At 41.3% G+C, this 7,950-nt stretch overlaps 1 protein-coding gene across 1 annotated transcript in view; it reads right to left on the reverse strand.

Moving 5' to 3' along the window:
* Nucleotides 1-7,950, reverse strand: part of AIFM1 (apoptosis inducing factor mitochondria associated 1) — a 409,113-nt gene extending 401,163 nt beyond the window's left edge. Inside the window, exon 1 of the mRNA XM_050777463.1 lies at nt 7,946-7,950. The gene's annotated coding sequence lies outside the window, so the exon portion shown is untranslated. The remainder of the gene's footprint in view (nt 1-7,945) is intronic.

Genomic DNA, 7,950 nt, shown 5'->3' on the forward strand with positions numbered 1-7,950 from the left:
GATGTAACTGAGAAATGCCTTACATAGTACCTGGCACTGGGAACATGAACTCTTAGGACTTACCTTTGCAAGGGCCTTGTGGCCTCACTGTATAAGCAGAGGGGGGTTTTATAACAGATATTAATATGTTAATATTGAGAGAGAGAGAAGTAAAGACAAAAACCCTCTTGCCAGCATCCTTTCCAATCCTTGCCAGAAAAACATCCTTGCCAGAAAAACCCACGTACAGAGGGTCTCTCTCTCCATCACTCTGCATACACACGCGTGTGCGTGTACACTCTACAACTGGAAATGTAACTGAGAAATGCCTTACATAGTACCTGGCACTGGGAACATGAACTCTTAGGACTTGCCTTTGCAAGGGCCTTGTGACCTCACTGTATAAGAGAGGGGGTTTGAATAAAGACAACAATATTTAGTATATAAGGATGCATCTTCTATGTAGCTGCTTTTTAATTGTCTCTCTCACTTTCTGTTTCATCTTGTCGTTTGTTTTCAAATGTACTTTCCTCTGGTCCTTCATCTTATAGGTAATTTTTTAAACTTTTTTTTGTAAAAATAGGTAATTGTTTTTCTCCAGAAGTGCTTGTTTCTAAAATATTTTTAAAAATAGGCCGAATATGGTGGCTCATGCCTGTTATCCCACGACTTTGGGAGGCCTAGGCGGGAGGATCACTCAAGCCCAGGAGTTCAAGACTAGCCTGGGCAACATAACGAGAAACCATCTCTACCAAAAACAACAACAAAAGAATAGCTAGGTATGGTGGTGTGCACTTGTAGTCCCAGCTACTTGGGAAGCTGAGGTAGAAGGATCACTTGAGCCCAGGAGGTTGAGGCTACAGTGAACTATGATTGTGCCACTGTACTCCAGTTTGGGTGACAGAGTGAGAGCCCTTTTCTAGAAAAAAAATACAATAAAATAAATAATACATAAATATATATTTAATATATTTTAAAAGTTTAGTATCAACTTGCCACTGGCAAAGCAAAATATGATGTATCATATTTTGTGATGGTATATTTGAAGTGAACCCTCAATTCCCATCTCAATATTTCTAAAGTCACAACGAGTACAAAGCTAGAAAGATAGTCAGGGGTAAGTATCCTTTTGTGGTCCAGCATGAAGAAGAATATATTTTAATAACTAAATCCAATTTCACTTACTGGCCACTTTCTGGAGACAGGTCTCATTTCAAGCCAGCCCTTGAATTATAGGTTCAGGCCAGACTGGGTCTCTCTATCAATAGTCTTCTTCATGAGTTTAGGCATTTCTGACAATTCACATTTTAAAATATCAAAAATGGCCAAAGCCTTTCCTCAAATGGCCCAAGTCATTGGTAAAAGCCCACTCTACTACCTTCCAGCCAGTTTGTCCTCAGATTTTCTGATGTCATTCTTTAACTCTTGCTTCTCTATTTATGTCTTAATTTTTGTCAGAAGTAACAGGGCTTTTTTGCATTCCATTCCTAAGGAACACAATGTTACAGTAATCAGCATGGATTCTCATTCATAATAATTATTTTTAGTATCTACCATCAATAAGGAAATTTGAGCAAATCAATGGCCTAATAGAAATCAGGTCAATCATAATGAAAATCTTGCATTGGCTTTAAATGGGCTTATTTTACTGCGCTTTATTGGGAACGTATTGGTAGATGCAATGAAATGGCAGTAGGAAAACTTATTTTGTTATTAGACACTTAATTCAAACCTAAACCTGGCTCCAAAGTGGATTGGAAAGGATGCTGGCAAGAGAGTTTTGTCTTCTGGACTCGGGGTATATGGTGTGTAATATCATGTTCTTACATGTATTTTGACAGGGAAACCAGACAGATAATAGCCTTGTGTGAATTCGGGACAGTGAGAATACAGGTGTGATTATTTTTCACTAGAGCTAAATTTTAAAACTTTAAAGAGTGGATGAGATATAACTGTACTGTAATGGATACATAATTTGTGGTATCAGTCTCACTATTTTAAGTAAAAGCTTGGGCCAGGCACGGTGGCTCATACCTGTAATCCCAGCACTTTGGGAGGCTGAGGTGGGTGGATCACCTGAGGTCATGAGTTTGAGACCAGCCTGACCAACGTGGAGAAACCCTGTCTCTACTAAAAATACAAAATTAGCCGGGCGAGGTGGCACATGCCTGTAATCCCAGCTACTCAGGAGGCTGAGGCAGGAGAATCGCTTGAACCTGAGAGGCGGAGGTTGCGGTGAGCCAAGATTGTGCCACTGCACTCCAGCCTGGGCAACAAGAGCAAAATTCCGTCTCAAAAAAAAAAAAGCTTGCATATTATCACAGTTATAAAATATTAACAGGAGTTTATTTTTTGTTTTTTAGACCTGAAATAACTTCAGGTAATATGATAAGACTGTTAAAAATGTTTACAAATAAAACAGGCAGTTTTTCCCTTATTATTTAAAATCTGGTGTTACTCACCCTTCAATTAGTCTACAGAGATTAAGTTTTCTTCTTATGTGGTCCTGATACCATCTTTCTTTTTCTTTCATCTTGAGTACACTCTGCTTTCCTGCTGTGTCCAATTTCCTATAATCATATATCAATATCTACATAAACGTGCCAATATTGGCCGGGCACTGTGTCTCATGCCTATAATCCTAGCATTTTTGGAGGCTGAGGTGAGGGGATCACTTGAGCCCAGGAGTTTGAAACCAGCCTGGGTAACATGGTGAAACCTGTCTGCTAAAAATAACAAAAATTAGCCAGGTACGGTGGCACATGCCTGTAGTCCCAGCTACTTGGGAAGGTGTGGTGGGAGGATCACCTGAGCTTGGGAAGCCGAGGTTGCAGTGAGCTGAGAGCATCCCACTGCACTCCAACCTGGGTGATTGGAGTGAAACGCTGTCCCGAAAAAAGGAAAAGAAAAATAAGTGCACATATACGTGAAGGTAAACTGGATGTTACCCTTACAATGGCGTTACCTGCTTTGATGTTCCCAAATTACCTGCTTCATTGTTTTATTTCTTGAGCTACAGAAAATTTAAAGTTATTCAAGCCTGACCCACTAACTCATCATGCTGCACTCATTTTTACCAGTCTCTGTTGTAGAATTGTCTATTATTATGGCTAGGACAATGGCAAATATGATACAGAGTGATTAAAAACATTTTACACAGAAATTATTCATAACTCAGTAGTTTGGGGAACATGAGTTTCTAAAGGTGATTGGAATTAACTGAAGGACTGACTTCAGAAAAACCCAGCAGGTTTGAATTTCCTTTAAAAAATAGGTGGAGGTCGGCCGGGCACGGTGGCTCAAGCCTGTAATCCCAGCACTTTGGGAGGCCGAGACGGGCGGATCACGAGGTCAGGAGATCGAGACCATCCTGGCTAACACGGTGAAACCCCGTCTCTACTAAAAAATTACAAAAAAAAAAAAAACTAGCCGGGTGAGGTGGCGGGTGCCTGTAGTCCCAGCTACTCGGGAGGCTGTGGCAGGAGAATGGCGTGAACCCAGGAGGCGGAGCTTGCAGTGAGCTAAGATCCGGCCACTGCACTCCAGCCTGGGCGACAGAGCGAGACTCCATCTCAAAAAAAAAAAAAAAAAGTGGAGGTCCTATATATGAGGTCTATAGACTATTAGCCTGGGATTCTGGTGGATCAGTTTGTATTCTGGCATACTGTGATGAATCTGTGGAATATAAGAACCAGGAGATGAAGAACTGGCCCTTTCCCCAATAAAGGAGAAAGAGAAATAATTATAACTCATCCCTTCATTTCCCGAGGCATGGGCTTGGCATCTGAGTGGTATCATTGAATATGTGTGGGTAGTAGCTGAATGAACATACATAGTTGGTTGGGGAATAACACCTCTTTACATTAGCATCAAATAAAGTTATAGCAACTCTCCTGTTTTGACCTTGCAGTAATTTCCTTAAACTTAAGTTTGAAACATATGCTAAAGGCACCTTCTCTCTCCCTCTGCTACTGTGGACTTGGGTTTCACAACATCAGGGATTTGTATTTTGGATTTCTTCTTCAAACATCAGTTTTGCTTACCTCTTGGGCTTCTAGTGGTTCCAACTTCTCAGGTAGAAACTCTCCTCCCTATTCTTGATACCAAGGTTCCCAATCTTTGTACTTCTTGATCTGTCTTCCCTTCTCTGCATGTTAAAACTATAGGGAGCCAGGCGTGGTGGCCCACGCCTGTAATCCCAGCACTTTGGGAGGCCGAGGTGGGCGGGTCAGTTGAGGTCAGGAGTTCAGGGTCAGTTGAGGTCAGGAGTTCAGGATCAGCCTGGCTAACATGGAGAAACCCTGTCTCTACTAAAAATACAAAAATTAGCTGGGTGTGGTGGCAGGTGCCTGTAATCCCAGCTACTCAGGAGGCTGAGGCAGGAGAATTGCATGAACCTGGGAGGCGGAGGTTGCAGTGAGCTGAGATCGTACCACTGCACTCCAGCCTGGGTGACAGAGTGAGACTCTGTAAAGCAAACAAACAAACAAACAAAAAAACTATAGGGAGGTTAGGGAGGTTAAACAGAGTCTAGAACTTTTGTTAGTCCTATTTTTAATTATTTCTAGTATTGATACAACTTTTTGGGATCCACAATGTGTGCAAGAATTGGGCATTAGCTTTGATTACACCTATGTTTTATGAACAATTATTGGTCCTGACCTGTTTGTGAACCTTCCTGTAATAGCCATTCTTGAAATTGGGCAGTAGCCTAACTGTCACAGGTTCTCTTTGTTTTACATAATTTATTTACCTTTTCAATCATTTTCTGAAACATAAAAAGAAGTAAAGCCTTTATATTTGCCAGAAATAAACCTGCCCTTTGATCTGTCTTATGTTTCAGGCTTAGTAAACACCCTATACTTTGCAAATGGCTAATTCTGTTAGCCTACATTTAAGTCTAGTGTGGCTCCATTCCAGACAGGTGAATTTTTTTCTCTAGAAATGAAAGACAAATGTCTCATTTTATCTTTTACAGATCTCTTATAGAGGTCTTAGCCTTTTGATTTGTTACCTTAATAAATACTTCTAGGTCAAAATATTATAAGAACATATTCTGCAAAGGACCAAACCTTACATAAAACTTTTCTTACAGGCCCCAAATAAACAAATTTAAGTATTTAACTTACTTGTTCTCTTATATAATTTCTTTCAAAGTCTAATTTTAAACTAGTCAGATACTGCCTGTTCTTACTCAACTCCTTCAAGGAACATATAACCTACAAAAACAAAACCAACAATATAAATATAACACTGTAACAATGACAACACTTTACAGAGGAGAGGATGAAAAGAATATTCATTTTAGCAAAAATTCGGGATAAGGTCTAATAACAACACATTTTGGTGACAATTTTGAAGTCAGCGTCTTTATACAATTGCTGTCTCACCAAGAAATTGTTATCCAAATATGGTTTTATTAGTATGGTTCATATCATAATCAGGAATTTACTATTCCCAATCAAACTGTTATTAAAACACATATATAATAATGATGCTTAACTCCCCAAAGAATTTATTCTATCAATCTGTATTTTGCTACTTTCTCATTTTGTCTCCCGTTTTCTCAAAGTGTATGAGAAATATTCTTTGACAGGTAGACGGTGATACTATTACTTTTAGAGCCAGAGGAAAAGTGCTACAATACAACTGGGTGAAAATAAATAAATAAATAAATAAATATAAATAAATGTGCGTGTGTGTGTGTGTGGTGTATGTGTGTGTGTATCTTTACATGCTCAAATCATTGGTAATATCTGTTGCTACTAAAATGAAAATAAAGGTCAAGTAGGAACGAGTTTTATTTAGACAAAACAGCTACCTGATTTTCCTTGGCCCCAGTACTGAGTTATTCATTGAGTCTTTTATTGGGTGTCCTCTATTGCTCAACTGAAAGTTGACACAGGCTCCCAGTGAGGTAAAGGGAAGCACCTAGGTCTTGGCTGGTTAACAGGAGGTATGCTTCAATGCACTTTATTATTGCTAGTGATGTAGCCACCCTTCTTTAATGGCCTCAGGATATCTTTTCACTGATAGCATGTTTTCAAATGTGCATCATGTAGACTTTTATATACCAGGTTTCCTACATTTGGCAGTAAGGATCAGTCAGGTTAAAATCCTAAGAAGGTTAAAAAAGTCACAAACAAGTAGATTCAAAAGTATTACAAATTTAAAAATAAATGAAGCCACACTTTTAAACATCAATTTATTTAAATGATTAGGCTGTTCACTGAAAATAAAACATGCAAGCAGAATGGGAAGTGAGAGAATACGGACAATGGGTTGATTTGGGTAAACCTAACTGCTTTCTCTCCCTCTCCTCTCCCAGGCCTGTCTTTAGGCTGGAAGTGTCCTGTGGAATCCCTGTCCGTGAACCCTATGTTCAGTCTTCCTGTAGCCTCAACCTCACTCCAATTCCTGAACACAGAGGTTGGGATTGACTGTTTTGAAGGAGAGGAGGAGAGTGCATGTCGTTTTGGGAGCTGGATGGACAAAGGCATAGAAGTAGGAATCAGCATGGTATGTGTGGGCAAGCAGAAAAGACCCCAACCTGTCAGTTAAGACTCTTGGGTTGGAGATAAGGTTGGATGGGGTGGCTGAGGCGTATCATGGGGCTTTCTGTCATTAAAGTGAGGTTTAAGAATGTAAACACTTCAACTCATTTAACTTGGTGTGTAAAACTGAAGTTAACACAAAGCAAAATCATAGCAAAATGTTTCCTGTTTAACAGCAAACTGAAAAGGGTAAAGAAAATCACTTAAGCACTATTAAAACTTAGTTTACCTTCTTACTTAGAACTGTAGTATAGAATAAATACATTATCGCTTCCTGGGATAACAGGCAGCTTGACCCCAAGACGCAGATCCAAAAGATATGCTCTGACCTCTGGAATGGGGTTTTCCTGCGAGCTCTGTCGGAGGCAATTGGAAGTTTGTATTTTCTTCTGTAAATTGGTGCAAAAGTAATTGAAAGTAATGGCAAAACCGCAATTACTTGTGCACCAACCTAATAGAAATTATTAACTTAGTTTAGACCAAACCTATTATTACTTCCTATTAAATAGGCTAATACCTCCAAATAAACCAAAGAGCCATGCATTCAGGGTTGAAGGAACCCTCCAGGTCGGCTGACAACTTGGAAAACCTCCTCGTTTTTCTGGGTTACCAGTTCTACCTCTAGACCCCTGCTAGTGGTGGCCAGTGGCCGCCAAAGCCACCGGCTACCCAGAGCCAAGGGGCTGAAAGCTGAGCTGTCAAGAATCCGCCTCGTTCCCTCCCACTCGTGATCTCCCTACTCGGTCTGTCTGCCTTCCGGAGACCCTCCTTTGGGGCCAGGAGTAGGAAGAGGAACCGGCCTCCACTCACGGTGCGGCACTGCTTCTTGCCTGCATTCAGGCTGCTGGCGGCCGCCTTAGTGGCGGCGGCTTCGGCAGCCTTATAGTAGTTGCGGAGGTACAGCTCCAGGGCCAGCCTTCATTCCCCAGGGGGCCGGACGCTGGGGTAGCAGGCGGTCCTTGTTTCTCCTCATTCACACCCTTCACGCTCTAGGTCCTGATAAGGTCTGGGCTGCGAAGATTGGGTAGCCAGGATACAGCGTTCTCTAGGCCACGCCCCTCACAATGCTGCCTTCTAGGCTGGAGAGCTGACGTCCTCAAGGGGCGTCACCCTCGGAGGTGGGTGGGCAGCGGGTGACGGGGGGAGTGGTGACCGCTAAGCCTCCCCAGACGCACATGCGCACGAGGCTTCAGCGCCTTAGAGTCGAAATTTAATATCTCTTTGAAACCAATACCCCTCATTTAAACTAAACCAAAATATATCAGGCTTTGTCCATGGTAGCTGTGATTGTACTGATTTCTGTTCAACAAACGTCGATGAGTAATTGTGTAGTTTTTATTAGGGCCATAGGACTGACTTTTACATCTATCTCCTTTATAGACACTGTGACCCTCCTTCCTCTTGGCATACCACCCCC

This window comes from Macaca thibetana, chromosome X, assembly GCF_024542745.1.
Source record: "Macaca thibetana thibetana isolate TM-01 chromosome X, ASM2454274v1, whole genome shotgun sequence".
Classification (NCBI taxonomy): domain Eukaryota; kingdom Metazoa; phylum Chordata; class Mammalia; order Primates; family Cercopithecidae; genus Macaca; species Macaca thibetana.